The following is a 19,178-nucleotide window of genomic DNA, read 5'->3' as shown; positions in this document are numbered from 1 at the left end:
ATCTTTTTAAATAAAGTAACTGCTGGAATTACCAACAGCGAGGCGGGTCCATCATTAATCTTTGTAAAAGAAAAAAAAATACTGAAATTACCAACAGGTAGGAGGGGCCATCACTGATCTTTATATAAAAAGTAACGACTGAAATTACCACCAAGCAGGAGTGTCCATCACTAATCTTTATATAAAAAGTAACGACTGAAATTACCACCAAGCAGGAGTGTCCATCACTAATCTTTATATAAAAAGTAACGACTGAAATTACCAATAGGGAGAAGGTCCATTCACTAATCTTTACATGAAAAGTAACTACACAAATTACCAACAGGGAGTAGGGTCCATCATTAATCATTAGTTAAATGGTAAACACTGACATTACCAAAGGGGAGGAAGGTCCATCACTAATCTTTATATAAATAAAAAGTAGCTGCACAAGTTAATCTTGTGTTTGATTGCACTAATGTAATTAGTGTAGGAGTAAATGTAATTTTTGTTTCTGTTGTCCGTTTATTACACGAGTGTCAGCGTGACTGACACAACCGATAACTGCATCTTACAAGGTCTCAAACTAGGTTGCACATTTAAGCTAGCGAACAACTTCAACCATAGTTTGAAGAAATTACTGAGCGATATTCATCTCTTTTACATTTCGACAGTGTGGAAAGGAAAATACGGTGACTGATAGTTTGATTGGTTGCTCTTGCCTGTGCGCGCACACAGGGAGGCACACTCACAATGTGGAATCGTGATTGTAAAACAGCCGTCAAATATTCAACTTATATATTTGTGGAGTTTTCTGAGATTGTAAGACCCCTAAAAATAATCCAAAAATAAATGTGCAGCACCTGTTTAAAGTTACACAATTCATAACATTATACATTCGTGTTATATTAGTAGAACGGTGTAAAATTCCTCACCTCCTACAGTGCTCATTAGTCAGGTCCTGATATCATGAGAGATATTGTAAATATTTTCAAATAGAAGCACCAACCAAAACGCATCTCCATGAACACACGGACAATGTCACTACACATAGAGAGCACAGAAATCACACCCAGCTCGATATTGTGCATGTAGATAGATATCAGGTTCATTATACACCAGAATTTAATATCAAAACTCAACAAAGCAAAAATTTTCAAACAAATCTGTGAATAAGATAATACAATAGCGCCAGACTGGGTAAAACCGAGTGAAGGGTCATTTAATTCATCACCTCGCTCCAGCTTGCCCTCCAGAATATTCACTACCTCAGGAAAAAGTCGGGGTTCTGGCCTGCACGGTGAGTAAATTTTACCAATTGGTGCTCCCAGTCCAGAATCTCGGCCGTCGGGAACTGGGTTGTGGAGATCAGCCGGTCTCATTGGGTTTAACTGGGCAGCTGTCTGTGCCGCAGCTGATGTGGCGAGTTGATCCTAATAGTTAGGAAATGCTCGATTCCAGAGCTAACAGCAGTTGTACTGTTGGACGAGGAGGAACTTGATATCACGTTTAACAAGGCGACGTTTTATCCCTCTCATTTTAATATTTCAGTCTAACCCTCCTATTAATATACTTATTACAGAGCATCAGAAACTTGGAACGCCTGTCACCAGCATGGCTGAAGGTCCAAACAGGGGAGAAGATACACCATCATCAACAAGAATGAAAATAGACACCGGTAGGTTCAGAACAATCTTTAAATATCAATTGTGTCCTGAAAAAGAGTCCAGATCACGAGAAAGAACCTGCAGCTCACACAGGAAGTCGAAACCGAGCAGACACTTTGTAGGTCGAGAGAAGTGAGTAACCATCCAGAGGGGCAGTACAATCACAGGTGGAGTGATCCCATTACTGGAACTGTCCAATAGATACCTGGTGTTCGAGACTATAAGATGGATAGGAAGAGTGACTCAGGATTTTCCTCCTGAGTAACAATGTGAAACCAGGGAGCAGTGGGGGGCAGCTCGAGTGGGGGAGGGTTGAGAGGCAGGTCGGGCACAGTAATAAGGGAGCGATAGTGGTGGGAGATTCTCTATTCAGGGGTATAGAGAGGCTCTTCTGAAGCCCTGAGCAGGTCCCAAATGGTAAGCTGCCTCCAAATGCCAGAAAGAACCACATTCTGGAAGAAATGGTACCGTCTCTGGGAAGTAAAGAAGAGCAGAATATATTGATGGTCGGAAGTACTAACACTGAAAGTACTAGTGATGGAGGGAATATTAAGATTTAAGTTCTAGACTGAAAAACAAAGCCTCAACGTGGTTATGTCTGGATTGCTTTGCAATGGTACGCTTAAGGAGGCAAATATGAGGCAGTTCAATGTGCGACTGCAGGGCTGGAGTAGGAGGGAAGGGTTCATGTTGTTGGGCCACTAGGGTGAGTTCAGGACGAAGGGAAGGGACGGTTACGATCTGAACCGACAAACAACAATGGTTTGACAGACTGGGTACATGGAGCAGTGGGAGGGTTTCACCTGATAGGACTGGAGCATGTGAAATATCCAGATCTGAGACTAGAGAGTGGAATTAATAAAACTGTTGGAGGAGGAACAGAAAATTTATGAAATAGTGAAAAGTTATTAGCAGGAAAACGGAAGAAGGTTTTGAAGTAGTGACAGAAGAAGTAACTTGATATTAAAAGCGAAGGAAAATGAGAAGTGGTCAACATTGCAAAGAATTGAAGTTCAGATTGTGTGTTATTTCTGTGAATCTACAAATCATTCCAAACACGTTTGGAAAGTCAGAATCATGAGAGATGCGATCTAGTGTCTATAAAACAGGGCCTGGGTTTTCAGAGGACAGGGTGAAATGTTCCTCGTTATAACGTTTTGTGGGGAGAGGAGGCCATATTTAATAAATGGTTCTATGACAGAGGTAGAACAACAACATCAACAAATTTGCATTCATATAGCAACTAAACAGGGTAAAATGACCGAAGGCACTTCAGAGGAGCGATTATCAATTTGACACCAAGTCGCATAATGAGTTTTTTGAACCGGTGATCAATGGCTTGGTCAAAGAGGTACGTTTAAAGGATCGTCTTAAAGGAGAAGAGAGAGGCGGAGAGGTTTAGAACATAAGAATGTTCCAGGGAGCTATTTGAAGGTAGAATCAATATGTACGCAGTTATGCAATAGCGAGGGAAATATCACAATTGTTGATGGGTTTTGCAAACCAGCAAACATTGGAGAGGAGATAGAGGAAACTGGGGGGAAATATTTGGGGTGGAAGAAGATTTGGAGAGATACAAAGTATTTCCCTTAGTTTCTAAAAATGATGGTGGAAGTTACATTTTGATGCGTTAGAGGAGGCTGAGGATCCAACGTCAGAGATAACAGTAGAGAAGGATTTGGATCTAAATTTAATAGCCGAGGTGGATATGTCACTGTGCCCAGAGATAACTCACCCGAGGGTGTTAAAGGAAGTCAGGGAGGAGATAGTAGGGACTTTGATCATAAATTTTTCAACACTCACAATTTTAAATACAAAATTGTTATCAAGAATATCCAGATGGACTGAAGGAGACCAAGTAAAGACTCTGTTAAAATAGGGAGGGAGGGTCAACCGGAGAACTAGAGACCAATTAGTCCACTCAATTGTGGGCAAACTCATCGAATCAGTAATTTCAGGTCGTATTAGTGAACTTTTATGATTCGTGGAATACTGGAACGGATAAATTTTAGATATTTGACATTTAATTAGACTAATTTGATATTGATTTGTTGAGACGTGACAATGTAGGCCAATGGATTGCAACACATGCGGTATATATGCGTTTTCAGAAGGTATTTGATAATGTGCCTCACAGGAGGCATCAGCCGTTTGGTATAAAAGGAAATGTCGCCGCCCTGATGGAAGGTCGATGATGTGTTTAGTTTTCTCCCATTATTGTTCACAGACCGAACACTGCGATCACTGAGTTCTTGACAAAGTGCGACGGCTACCAACTGTTCCAGTTGACACAATTCTAAATGAACGGAGTGAAAATAATTAGAGTCACTCAGCGACATCCTGTAAATACTGACACTTACTCAGGAACATTCCATAAAGGCTAATACTCACTCAGGAACATCCTGTGAATACTGATACTGACTCAATATCATCGTGTAAAAACTGACACTCGCTAAGGAACATTCAATAGACAATGATAAACTCCTAGGAACATTCTGCAATTATCGACACTCATTACGAGACTTCCTGTGAAAACGGACACACAGGCAGAAACATCCTGTAAACAATGATGCTCACTCAGGAACAGCCTGTAAATACGGACAATCACTCAGGAACATCCTGTAAACACCGACACCCACTCAGGAACATCCTGTAAATATTGACACCTTAGAATATAACAACATAAGAAATCAGAGCAGGAGTAGACCTTACGCCCCCACAAGACTGTTCCGCCATTCAATAAGATCATTGCTGATCATTGAACTCAACTCCACTTCTCAGCCCGATCCCCATATCCCTTGATTCCCCTAGAGCACAGAACTCTATCCATCTCAGCCTTGAGTATATTCAACGACTCAGCACCCACAGCCCTCTGGGGTAGAGAATTACAAATATTCACAGCTATCTGCGTGAGGAAATTCCTCCTCTTCTCAGTCTTGAATGGCCGTCCCCTTATCTTGCGACTATGTCCCCTAGTTTCAGGCTCTCAGCATCTACCCTGTCAAGAACCCTCATAATCTGATAAGTTTCAATCAGTTCAGCTCTGATCCATCTAAACACCTGAGAGTATCGGCCCATTCTACTCAATCTCTATTCATAGGACAACCCTCTCTTCCCAGGAATTAATCTAATGAACCTTTGATGCGCTGCCATCAAGGCATATCGATGCTTCCTTCGATAAGAAAGCAAAACTGTCCGCACTGCTCCAGGTGAGGTCTCACCAAAACACTGTACAATTGTAGGAAGATTTCCTCACTCTTGTACTCCAACTGCCGTGTAATAAAGGTCAATATTCCATTCGCTTTCCTAAATGCTTGCTGTACCTGTATGTTGAAATATTATGATTCTGAACACCAACATTTAATAGTTTCTCACCATTTCAAAAGTATTCTGATTTTCTATTCTTCCTATCAAAGTAAGTAACCTCACATTTTCCCACATTATACTCCATCTGCCACCTTTTTTCGCACTAATTTAATCTGTCGATATCCCTTTGCAGACTCTTTGTATCCTCCTCACAGCTTACTTTCCCACCTAGCCCTGTATCATCAGCAAACATGGAAACAGTACACTCTGTCCCTTCGTCTAAGTAATTTATATAGATTGTAAATAGCTGAGGCCCAAACAACGATCATTGCGGCTCCCCACTGTTAACCTGAGAATGACCCGTTCATCCCTATTCTCTGTTTTCTATCCTTTAACCAATCCATTATCGACGCTAATATATTACCCCCAACCCCATGATCCTTTACCTTGTGTAACAACAATTATGTGGCAACATATCGAATGACATTTGAAATTCCACCTGCACTACATCCACTCGTTCCCCATTATCTACCCTGCGAGATACATCCTCCAAAAACTCAAATAAATCTGTCAAACACGATTTCTCTTTCATCAAGAGATGACTCTGTTGACTCAGAAAATCATAATATGATTAAGAAAATGCCTCTAAGTGTCCTGTTACCATTTCCATAATAATGGATTTCAGCACTTTCCCGACGAAAGATTTCAGGCGAAGAAGCCTGTTTTCTTTTTCCTCCCAAACTTACTCAGGAACATCCAGAAGACCTTGACACTCAACGAGGAACATCCATTAAAAGCTGACACTCACTCCGGAACATCCTGTAATTAATGACACTCAAAAAGGAACATCCTGCAAATACTGACACTCACACAGGAACATCCTGTAAATACAGACACTCACACAGGAACATCCTGTAAATACTAACACTGAACCAGGGGACATCCTGTAAATACAGACACTCACTCAGGAACATCCCGTAAATACAGACACTCACACAGGAACATCCTGTCAATACTGAAACAAACCCAGGAAACATCCTGTTATTAATGACACTCAACAAGGAACATCCTGTAAATACTAACACTGAACCAGGGGACATCCTGTAACTACAGACACTCACTCAGGAACATCCTGTAAATAGAGACACTCACTCAGGAACTTCCTGTAAATACAAACACTCACACAGGAACATCCTGTAAATACAGACACTCACTCAGGAACATCCTGTAAATACAGACACTGAACCAGGGGACATCCTGTAAATACAGACACTCACACAGGAACATCCTGTAAATACAGACACTCACACAGGAACATCCTGTAAATACAGACACTCACTCAGGAACATCCTGTAAATAATGACACTCACACAGGAACATCCTGTAAATACAGAATCTCACACAGGAACATCCTGTAAATACTGACACTCACACAGGAACATCCTGTAAATACAGAATCTCACACAGGAACATCCTGTAAATACTGACACTCACTCAGGAACATCCTGTAAATACAGACACTCACTCAGGAACATCCTGTAAATACAGACACTGAACCAGGGGACATCCTGTAAATACAGACACACACACAGGAACATCCTGTAAATACAGACACTCACACAGGAACATCCTGTCAATACAGACACTCACACAGGAACATCCTGCAAATACAGACACTGAACCAGGGGACATCCTGTAAATACAGACACTCACACAGGAACATCCTGGAAATACTGAAACACACCCAGGAAACATCATGTTATAAATGACACTCAACAAGGAACATCCTGTAAATACTAACACTGAAACTGGGGACATCCTGTAAATACAGACACTCACACAGGAACATCCTGTAAATACAGACACTCACACAGTAACATACTGTAAATGCAGACACTGAACCAGGGGACATTCTGTAAATACAGACACTCACACAGGAACATCCTGTAAACACTGAAACACACACAGGAACATTCTGCAAATACTGACACTGAACCAGGGGACATTCTGTAAATACAGGCACTCACAATGGAACATCCTGTAAATACTGAGACTCACTCAGGGACATCCTGTTAATGCCGACAATAACTCAGGAACATCCTGTAAATTTTAACAGTCACTCAGGAACAACCTATAATTGCTGACACTCATTCAGGAACATCCTCTAATTATTGACACTCAATCGGCAATCCCTGACGGCCTACTTAGATAAGGAGAGTTACCAGGAGGCTCCCTCATTGTATCTCCCATCTGGAAAACCCCATGTATCTGTTGAAGCTTACCAGGAAAACCCTCATTAATATACAGACTTACTAGGAGACAGGTAATTATATTTTCCATCCCGGAATCCTCACCTGGATGTAGAGAATTTCAAGGAGACCCTGTAATTATATTTTACAATCCGGAAGCCACGTATAGATGCAGACATGTACCAGGATATCCCTTAATTGCATCTCCCGTCCAGGACCCCAATGTAGATATAGGCATTTGTCAGTAGATATCGTAATTACATCTCCTATCCCGGATACCACATGGAGCTTTAGAAACATACCAGCAGACCCAGTAATTACATCTCCCATCCTCGAAACCCAGCTAGATATGAAGACTTATGGGGGGTTCCTGTAATTAAATTCACTATGCCGGAAAATCGTATAGATATAGGCACTTAGTGGGAGACTCTATATTTGCATATCAATTCCTGATATAGATTCAGAGAATTACCAAGAGAGCCCCCTAATTATACCTCATTTCGGTGGGAATCCCGCAAGCAATTAAAGCCAGCGGGATGCCACTTGACGCTATTTATTTTGCTTGTTCAGGTCATTAACTGACCTGATTGAGGGATTATGTGAGGAGGGGTGGGATTTTAAAGCAAACTGGGACTGTTGCCCACACTGGGGTAAACACTCCCAGTTCAAATGGACCTGTTGCAGCTGTCAGCCTGTGGCAGCTGTAAAGGTCCATTTGACAGGTGGGGGGTGGGGGGCAGACCCTCACCTCATTGCAGGAGGCCACTCTGTCACTTGGGACAAAGTTTGGCCTCCACCACCCTCCTCCTGACAATCAAAGTCACAACTTGCACACTTACCCCGCGGTCCAGACACATGTACCTACCTTGCGGACCCCCTCAGATGTACATTTTCCGGATGGGGGCCGCCGTAGCTGCAGTCATGACCTCCTCAGAGGGCGAACAGCATCACCAGCCCCACCAGCCTCGCCATCCACGCCGTCCACCTCTGACACGTGGAGCTCCACAAAAGAGTGCTGTGACACATCCACCTGTACAGCAGGAGGGAGGGCTACCGAAGAGAGAGATGCGTCGCAGAGGGCACTACCCTCGCCGTAGGGTCCACAGACCGAGGCTCAGCTTCCTGGACCTCTCTGAGCAGCAGTGCACACGGAGGCTCAGAGTCACTCGACATGTAGTCGTGGATAACTGCAGCACCTTTCATGCCGCGCTGCTCCCGGCTGGCCCGAGCACCATCTTCTTACCTGTCGCTGTCAAAGTCACCACTGCCCTCAACAACTTCTCCTCCGCATCCTTCCAGGGTGCAACGGGGGACATCGTCGACGTCTCTCAGCCGTCTGCACAAAAGAGCCCTTCAAATACACCTACACCTACTCTGCTGTGACACAATGGGTGGCATCAGTTGTGGGTCTTCATAGTGATCCTCAGGAAAGGGCATTAGTGCACAAACTAGACAAGATTCGCGAAGACATGGCAGTAGTGGTGTCAATATAATATGTAATGTGAGTTGGTCAGAAATTCAATATAAGTAACCATCATGACAAACCCTCAAACACGCTTGTGCATCCCTTCATGCATCCCTTCATGCTCACGACATGTATGCCTTACGCTGCCTACTGCACACATGTGATGCATGCCCTGTGGCTGCAGCACAGGTAGTGGCAGGTTGAGTGAGGCTGGCCGTGAAAGAGATGCACGAGAGGGTGAGTATGAGATAGAGCCATGAGATTGTATGAGGATTCGGTTGAGTGGTAGTGGCGGGATGAGTACTGGCGAGGTGAGTAGGTGCAGGTAAGATGAGGATGAGGTTTGAGTGGGTATGCGGGGTGATGTGACAGAGTAGTGTTGGCAGTGCAGAAGGAGATATGGGGTGGGGGTGGTGATGTGGCTGACAGAGTGTAGGGGAATGAATAGGTGTACTCACTTCGGCTGACCTACTGAGGTCATTGCAGCGCCTCCTGCATTGTATGCAGGTGTTAGATATGTTCGTGGTGCAGGTGACCTCCTCTGCCACCTCGAGCCAGGCCTTCCTGGTGGCAGAGGCAGGCCGCTTCCTCCCGCCCGCCGTGGGGAAGATCTCTGTCCTCCCCCTCCTCCTCACCCCATGTTTTGATACCTGGAGTGAGGCATCATTAAACTGGGAGCAGCCTTCCCCCTGGGTTGCACCATGCTGTATTGTTTTCTGTTTGTTGCAGCATCTGTCAGTGGAGGACTGCCCCTTTAAATAGAGCTCCTCCAGCTGACAGATCGTACTGCGCATGCGCAGCCCGCTCGACGCGCTGATTCGCAGTGGGGAACCCGGAAGAACACGGAAGTGGATCCAATTGGGCTACGATCGCGCGGGGAGCTGACTGATTTCACCGGGCGCGTTACCCACGCACCCGATTGCCCCCCACCCCCGCCGAGAACCCGCAGCCCTGGTAACATCGGGCCCTATGTCTCTATTTATAAAGCCCAGGATCCCGTATGCTTTTTAAACCGCATCCTCAACCTTCCCTGCCACCTTCAACGATTTGTGCACATATACCCCCAGATCTCTCTGTTGCTGAACGCATTTTAGAATTGCACCCTTTCGGTCATATTGCCTCTCTTCGTTCTTTCGACCAAAATGTATCACTTCGCACTTTTCTGCGTTAAATCTCATCTGCCAAGTGTCCGCCCATTCCATCAAGCTGTCTGTATCCTCTTGAAGTCTATTAGTATCCTGCACACAGTTCACTACACCTCCATGTTTTGTTTCATCTGCAAGTTCTTAAATTCGGCCCTCTACACCCAAGTCGAAGTCATTAATATATATCAAAAAAGCAGTGGTCCCAGTTCCGACCACTGGGGAACAGCACTGTACAACCATCCAATCCGAAAAAAAATCGTTCACCATTATCCTCTGTCATCTGTCACTTAGTGAATATTGTATCCCTGCTGCCCCTTTTATACCATGGGGCTTCAACATTGAAGACAAGCCTATTATGCAGCACTTTATCAAACGCCTTTTGGAAGTCCATATACACAACATCAACCGCATTGCCCTTTTCGAACCTTTCGGTTACCTCATCAAATAACTCAATCAAGTTAGTTAAACACGATCGGCCTTTAACAATTCCGTGCTGGCTTTCCTTAATTCATGCACACTTGATCAAGTGACTATGAATTGCGTCCTGGATTAACGTTTTTAAAAGTATCTCCACCATCGAGGTTAAACTGACTGGCCTGTAATTGCTGAGTATATCCTTAATCCCTTTTTTGAAGAACGGTGTAACATTTCCAATTCTCCAGTCATCTGGCACCACTCCCGTATCCAGGAATGATGCGAACATTATGGGCAGTATCTGCAAAATTCCCATCCTGACTTCCCTCACCAACCTAGGATGCATCCCATCCAGACCGAGTGACTTATCTACTTGAAACACAGCTAGCCTATCTAGTACCTCATATTTATCCATTTTTAGCCCATCCAGTATCTCAACTACATCTTCCGTTCCTGTGATTTTGGCAGCATCTTCTTCCTTGGTAAATACTGGAGCAAAGTACCCACCTCTCCCTTTACTACCCGTTTATTCTTTACATGCATATCGAAGACTTTTGGATTCCCTTTTTTGTTCGCTGCCAGTCTATTCTCATCGTCTCTCTTTGCCCCTCTCATTTCCTTTTCCACTTCCACTCTGAACTTTTGACATTCAGCCTGATTCTCACTCGGTATTATGAACCTGACGTCTGTCATACGCCCCTTTGTTTCCTGCGTCACTATATTTTTCGTTATCCATAGAGTTCTTGCCTTAGTTGCCCTACCTTCCCCCTCGTGGGAATGTATCTGGACTGTACCTGATTCATCTCCACTTAAAAGGCTACCCAATATTCAATTACAGTTTTGCCTGCCACTCTTATTGTACATCTGGACGATGCTGTTCCTCTCTCCTCACTTCTCCTTCAAAACCCATGGTTCCACCCACCGTTATAACATTACATATGTCATTTAGATTTCCACCTCCTTTTAATCCCCGAATTCTCCTCTCCAGCAATTTAGTTCTTTCTGTAAATCTTTTCTAAATCTGCTATTTATTTTCCCCATTTTAACTGCCTGACTCAGTAACTGAGTCATTTTCCAAATGAATTGCTTACTTTGCATACCAAGGTACAAAGCCACGTCATCATCACAATATATGTTCGGAAGGGACAGAAATTGCTCGAGGGAACGGAGGTATCTGTTTTTGTTGAAGTCCGAATTCAACCAATATTCTGTCCGAAACAAACTGTGAGACAGGACCATGTGTCACATGAGGAGAGATATGCCGAATATTCAGCTCTGGGACTGAAGACTTCAGATAAAATTGCTATGTGGAGTTCAGACCCGGAGATATTTCGTGCCAGTAATGAAAGATATCCTTAATAGTCCCTGAACTGGTAAAGTTGCTCTAAGGTGCCATTCAAATGCCTTCAAAAACCTATTTAAATCCCTTTAAAAAAATATTTCTTCAAAGTTATTTTCTCCACCTGTTTCTTTCCCCTACACTGTATCTGCCTCACGTTCTGCGTGCTGTTGAATTCTTTGTAAAGCAATTTCCGATATCTATTTACAAACAAAGCCTGACACTGAATACACACCGAAATTGAACACCGTCAACACTCTGAACACTGTCCCCACTCTGGGACCACAGAGCCCACGGGAAGCGGGGTGGGAGGCGGTGTAATCAATGTAGCTGTGAGAGCCGGTGTTCTTAATAAGTACCTGAATTGACAGCGTTGCTCTGAGGTGCCGATTATGTGCACGCAAAAGAAAACCTATTTCTTCCAAAGACTTTTCCTCCATTTTCTTTTTAACCCGCACTCTCTCACACATTCTGCGTGGATTCGAATTCTATGTAAAGTAATCTGAGGTCTCTATTGATTAACAAAGCCTGACACTGAATACCGACCACCACTGCATAAGGACCATACTCTGAATAGAGGCCCCTCTCTGAACACAGACTCCATTTTGAAGATGTCTTTCTTCGTGTACAGGAAACTTTATTGTACATCTGGACGATGCTATTCCTCTCCCCTCACTTCTCCTTCACCCTCCATGGCTTCACACACTATTGTAACATTACATATTTCATTTACATTTCTCCCTCATCTCCGTCATCTAATATTCCTCTCCTCCACTTTATGCTGTAAATCTGCTTGTTATTTTTCACCATTTTAGTTGTTTTTCTCTGTAAATATAACATTCTGAACACAGACTTCACTCTGAACACAGGGCCCCACTTTTATTACAGACCCCACTCTGAACACAGCCAAAATTCTGAACAAAAAAACCACTCTGAACACAGGCCGCACTCTGAACACAGGCCCAAATCTGAACACAGACCCCACACTGAACACAGGCCCAACTCTGAACACAGACCCCACACTGAACACAGTCCCCACTGTGGACGCATGCCCCACTCTGAACATGGACTCTACTCCACATACAGGCATGACACAGAAAGCAAACCCAACGCTGGACACAGACCCCACTCTGAACAAAGACCCCACACTGAACAACGAACCCATTGTGAACAAAGAACCCACTCTGGACACAGACCCCACTCTGAACAAAGACCCCACTCTGAGCAAACCCCACTCTGGACACAGACCACAGTCTGAACAAAAAACCCACACTGAACAAAGAACTCACTCTGAAGATTCCTGTGTTAGTGTTGACGGGGCTTTATTGTACATCTGGAAAATGCTGTTCCTCTATCCTCACTTCTCCTTCACCTCCGTGGCTCCACCGATCTTTGATACATTACTTATGTTATTTACATTCCCCCGTCCTCTTCATTCCGAATTCTCCTCTCCTCCACTTTCGTTCTTTCTGCAAATCTTCTTTAAATCTGCTTTATATTTTTTCCCATTTTACCTGCCTGGTTCAGTAACTGAAACATTTTGGTCATTCTCCAAATGCATTCCTTACTTTGCATGCCAAGGAACAAAGTCACCTCATCGACAGAATATATTTTCATATGGGATAGAGATTGCTCAGGGGGAACGGAGCTATCTGTTTTGTTGAACTTCGAATTGAACTAATATTCTGTGCGAAACAAACTGTGAGGCAGGACCTTGTGTCATATGAGGAGAAGAACTCAGAACATTCACCCCTGAGACTTAAAGATCTCAGGTAAAATTGCTATTTGGAGTTCAGACCCTAATAAATTACGTGCCAGTAATGAATTATGTCCTTATTAGTCCCGGAAATGGTAAAGTTGCTTTAAGGTGCCAATCAAGTCCCTTCAAAAAACTGTTTAAAAGCTTTTTCTTCCAAGTTATTTCCTCCATCTATCTCTTTAACCCGCACTCTCTCTCTGTCTCTCTGTCTCTCTCTCTCACGTGCTGCATGCAGTTGAATTCTTTGTAAAGCAAACAAACAAAGCCTGACGCTGAACACAGATCGTCACTGAACACAGACACAACTCTGATCACATTCCCCACTATGAACACTTTCCCCACTCTGAACACAGACCCCACTCTGAACATAGACACCACTCTGAACACATACCCAACTATGAACACAGACCCCACTCTGAACATAGACTCCACTCTGAACACATACCCAACTATGAACACTTTCCCCACTCTGATCACAGACCCCACTCTGAACATAGACTCCACTCTGAACACAGACTCCATTTTGAACACAGACCCCACTCTGAACACAGACCCAACTATGAACACAGACCCCACTCTGAACACAGACCCCACTCTGAACACAGACCCCACTCTGAACACTGTCCCCACTCTGGAAACAAAACCCATAGGAAGCGGGGTGGGAGGAATTGTAATCAAGTTCGCTGTTGGAAGCCTTGTCCTTTATAAGTCCCTGAATTAACGGAGTTGCGATCAGGTGCCGATCATGTGCCCTCAAAGGAATCTTTAAAACCTATTTCTTCAAAGGACTTTTCCACAATGTTCTCTTTAAGCCGCACTCTCTCACACATTCTGCGTGCATTCTTTGTATGGTATCCTGAGATATCTATTCATAAACAAAGCCTGACACTTAATACTGACCACCACTGCATAAGGGCCACAATCTGAAAACAGCCCCCTCACTGAACACAGACCCCAATTTGAATACAATTGTCACAAAATTGTGTCCAGAACAAACTGTGAGATAGGGACCTGTGTCTCATGAGGGGAACACTATGAACATTTACCCCTGGGAACTAAATATCTCAGATAATATAGCTGTGCAGAGTTCAGACCCTAAAATATTTAGAGCCAGTAATGAAAATACATCCTTAATAAGCCTTGAATTGATAAAGTGATTCTAAGGTGACGATTAATCCTTTATAAATTCATCTGAGGTCTCTATTTCAACAAAGCCTGACACTGAACACAGATCCCACACGGAACACATACCCCATTCTGATAAAAAAACCCGCTCTGAACACTGTCCAAGCTCCGATCACAGACCTCTCTCTGAGCACAGAACCCACTCTGAACAAGTAGACCCCACTCTGAACACAGAGCCCACTCTGAACACAGCCCCCACTCTGATCAAGTCGACCCCACTCTGAACACAGAGCACACACTGAACAAGTAGGCCCCACTCTGAACAAATACCCCATGCTTAACACAGACTCCACTCTGAACACAGGTCCCACGCTTAACACTGAACCCTCTCTGAACAGAGACCCCACGCTTAATACAGACCACACTCTGAACACAGGTCCCACGCTTAACACTGAACCCACTCTGAAAAGAGACCCCACGCTTAATACAGACCACACTCTGAACACATACGACACTCTTAACAAGTAGACCCCACTCTAAACGCAGACCCCACTCTGAACAAGTAGACCCCAATCTGAACAAGTTGACCCCCAATCTGAACAAATACCCCACGCTTAACACAGACCCCAATCTGAACAAGTAGACCCCAATCTGAACAAATACCCCACGCTTAACACAGACCCCACTCTGAACAAGTTGACCCCAATCTGAACAAATACTCCACGCTTAACACAGACCCACTCTGAAGACAGACCAGACTTTGAACACAGACCACACTCTGAACAAAGACCACGCTCTGAAGATTTCTGTGTTAGTGTTAACGGAGCTTTATTTTACATCTGTTCCAAAGAAAAAAAAACCTACCATGTTCAATCTTTGCTCATAGCTAAAATTCTCCAGCTCTGGCAACATCCTCGCAAATCTCTTTTGTCCCCTCTTTACTGTAATGTGGTCACCAGAATTGTAGCAAGTACTCAAGCTGTGGCCTGACCAATGTTTTATGCACTTCTAGCATAACCTCCCTGCTCTTGTATTATATGCCTCCGCTAAAAAAGGAAAGTATCCCGTATGCTTTTTGAACCATCTGATCTACCTGTCCTGCTACCTTCAGGGATCGGTGGACATGCACTCCAAGGTCCGTTGCTTCCTCTACTCCTCTCAGTAACCCCCATTTATTGTGTACTCCCTTGCCTTGTTTGTCTTTTCCAAATGCATTTCCTCACACTAATCTGCATTGAATTCCATTTGCCACTTATCTGCCCACCTGACCAGTCCATTGATATCGTGCTGAAGTCTACAGCGTTCCTCCTCACGATCAACCACACGGCCAATGTTTGTGTCATCTGCAAACTTCATGGTCAAGCTCCCCACATTCAAGGCCAAATCAATAATATAACCACAAAAAGCAAGAAACCTACTACTGAGCCTTGCTTGACCGGAATGGAAACAGCCTTCCAGTCGCAAAAACAACCGTCAACCACTTTACGAACAACTCGGGTTAGATACAGAGTAAAGCCCCTCCTACACATTCGCTTCAACACTCCCAGGGCAGGAACAACAGAGGTTAGATACAGAGTAAAGCTCCATCACCACTCCCCCATGCTCTGCGTGTGGGTTTCAGTCCCACACCGGGTGAGATCTACTAACAGAGGCCGGGATGTTGCCTGTGCCTTCCCCAGAGATCACTGCCTCCCCCCATTCTCGGTAATTCCACCTCCCTGTGATGCTGTGATCCTGAATATTTCTCTCTCTCTCTCTCTCTCTCTGTCATTCTACTCTCTCTCTGACCAGTCTCTATCACTCGCTCTGTCCCCGTCTCCAGCTCTCTCTGTCTGTCTCTCCCGTGTTTCGCTCTCTCTCGTCCATCTGTCGGTCTCTCTCAATCACCCCCTTGTCTTTCTCGGTCTTCCCCTCTGTCTCCTTTTATCTTTTTGTGCTCTCCTTCTCTTTATCTTGTCTCTGCCTCATCCCCTCTTCCATCTCTCTCTGAACCTCTCTCTCTCTCTCTGCTCTCTCTTTCTCACCTTATTCTTTCACTCTCTCTCCTCCGCACTCTCTCGTCCTCTACCTTCTCTGTCTCCTTTTACACTCTCTTTCTCACCCTACTCTGTCTCTGTCTCTGTCTGTCTGTCTCTCTCTCTCCTAATCGTTCTACCTCTACTCTCTCCATATATATACTCTCCCTTTCTATTCCCCTCTACTCTCTCTCTCTCTCTCTCTGTACCTCTCCTCTCTGTGATAATAAACTAAATGGCAAAAGATCTAGAGGGGGAATGAGGACACATTTTCAATGAGGTTTATTATGATTATAAATGCAAAATCTGAAAGTGCAACCTTATTCCATAGGAACATTCAAAATGCAATTGGATATGTCCTTGAAGAGAACTAATTTGCAGGGTTGTGGGGAAAAAGCTGTGGTGTGGGACAAATTTGGGCAGTTCTTTCAAATAGCCAGCACTGTACAGCTCAGAAAAAGGCCTTTCGGCCCAACAGTTCTATGTCGGTGTTTATGCTCCAAACGAGCATCCTCCCATCCTTTTTCATCCAACCCCATCAACATGTCCTTCTATTCCTTTCTCATCTCATTGAAACATATAAAATAAAATATAATATTCTGAGGGGGATTGACAGGATAGATGCTGAGAGATTGTTTTCCCTGACTGGCGAGTGTAGGACAAGTGGGAAGAGACTTCGGATAATGGGTCGGCCATTTACGGCTGAGATGAGGAGGAATTTCTTCACTCAGAGGTTTGCGAATCTTTGGAATTCTCTACCCTAGAGGGCTGTGGATGCTCAGTCGTTGAGTACATTCAAGGCTGGGATTGATAGATTTTTGGACTTTAGGGGAATCAAGGGGTATGGGGATCGGGCGAGAATGTGGAGTTGAGGTAGAAGGGCAACCACGATCTGATTGAACTGCGGAGCAGGCTCAAGGGGCCATACGACCTACTCCTGCTCCCATTTTGTATCTTCTTATGATCTTACTCACTCATGTGTTTATTTCGCATCCCCTTAAATCCATCTTTGCTATTCGCCTCAACTACTCTTTGTAATAGCAACTTTTGCATTCTCAGCACCATCTGGGTAAAGAAGTTTTTACTGCATTCATTATTCGATTCAATTCGATTTATTAGTGACGATCTTTTAATGATGACCCATGGTTCTGGTCTCCCCTTCAAGTGGAAACATCTTCTCTACGTCTACCCTATCAAACGCATCATTAATCTTAAAACCTCTATCACGTCACTCCTCAGTCTTCTCTTTTCTAGAGAAAAGAGCCCCAGATTATTCTCTCTTTCCTGACATGTGTAACCTTTCAGTTCTACGATACTGTTGCAGAAAACTGTCCTGGATGCAATCTAGAAATGTATTGCCCTTATGTCACAGTCAAGGTGAAAATTAAAATCTCCCTTCATAACTGCTTTGCCTTAGCTACAGGCTCCGCTGATCTCCGTATTTCTGTGCAGGGTCAGTACTCCCTGTTTGAAGTATTTGTCTCATTAATTGTTTGCTTTTCATGCCCCAGTTCACCTCAGTTGTTTGTGATCTCCAGTGTGATAGATCCGTCTTCGGGTTCAGGCTCTGAACAGCAACTTGATTATTTGATCCGGGAGAGACAGCACACCCATTTTAAACAGACACAGAATGATCCGGGACTTGCAGCACACCCCTTTTAAACAGACACAGAATGATCCTGGACTGACAGCACAACCCTTTTAAACAGACACAGAATGATTCTGGACTGACAGCACACCCCTTTTAAACAGACACAGAATGATCCGGGACTGACAGCACACCCCTTTTAAACAGACACAGAATGATCCGGGACTGACAGCACACCCCTTTTAAACAGACACAGAATGATCCGGGACTGACAGCACACCCCTTTTAAACAGAGACAGAATGATCCGGGACTGACAGCACACCCCTTTCAAACTGACACGGAATGATTCGGGCCTGACAACACCAACATCAAAATACTTTTTTCATTGCTCTAAGCAACAAAACTAACCGGCCACTTCCTAGAAGAACTGCTGGCACTTTCAGTTTACTTTGCAACATTGGCATTCCGGGGAAACAAATCCTCTGCAGCTGACTATCAAAGGAATTTCTGGAGGGTTGAAATGTATGAAAATGTACAACATAGGCGTGAAACATCTGTAATCTCTGCAACACTGTATAACATAGGACTGAAACATCTGTAATCTCTACAACAATGAATAACATGGGGCTGAAACATTGTAATTTCTGTAACAACGTGTAGCACAGGCCTGAAACATATCTAAACTCTGTAACATTGTACAACATAGGCCAAAAGCATATCTAAACTCTGTAAGATTGTATACCATAGGCCTGAAACAGCGCTAAACTCTGTAACATTGTATACCATAGGCCTGAAACATCTCTAAACGCTGTAACATTGTATAATATCGGCCCGAAACATCTATAATCTCTGTAATATTGTATAACATAGTCCTGAAACATCACACATACAAACACATATAGGCACATACATACACATAAAGGCATATCCACACACTCAAATTCGCAGACGCACACACACATACACACACATATGCACATACACATACATACAGGGACGTGCACACACATACGCATATACGTACATAAGAGGGCACGGAAACACACATAAGGGCACAATCACAAGCGTACACATACATATATAAAGGCACATACATATACACACACACACTCATACAGGAACACAC

The 19,178-nt window shown here is 43.9% G+C and overlaps 1 long non-coding RNA gene across 3 annotated transcripts in view; it reads left to right on the top strand.

Annotated features, from left to right (window-relative positions):
- LOC137312962 (uncharacterized) overlaps positions 1–19,178 on the top strand; it is a 70,826-nt gene that overhangs the window by 24,234 nt on the left and 27,414 nt on the right. For all 3 annotated transcript variants that reach the window (XR_010960969.1, XR_010960968.1, XR_010960967.1), the window contains one exon: positions 1,562–1,657. This is a non-coding gene — a long non-coding RNA (uncharacterized lncRNA). The remainder of the gene's footprint in view (positions 1–1,561; positions 1,658–19,178) is intronic.

The sequence above is a fragment of the Heptranchias perlo genome, unplaced genomic scaffold (assembly GCF_035084215.1).
Source record: "Heptranchias perlo isolate sHepPer1 unplaced genomic scaffold, sHepPer1.hap1 HAP1_SCAFFOLD_44, whole genome shotgun sequence".
In the NCBI taxonomy this organism is placed as follows: Eukaryota; Metazoa; Chordata; class Chondrichthyes; order Hexanchiformes; family Hexanchidae; genus Heptranchias; species Heptranchias perlo.
This window is presented reverse-complemented; position numbering and strand designations above follow the sequence as displayed.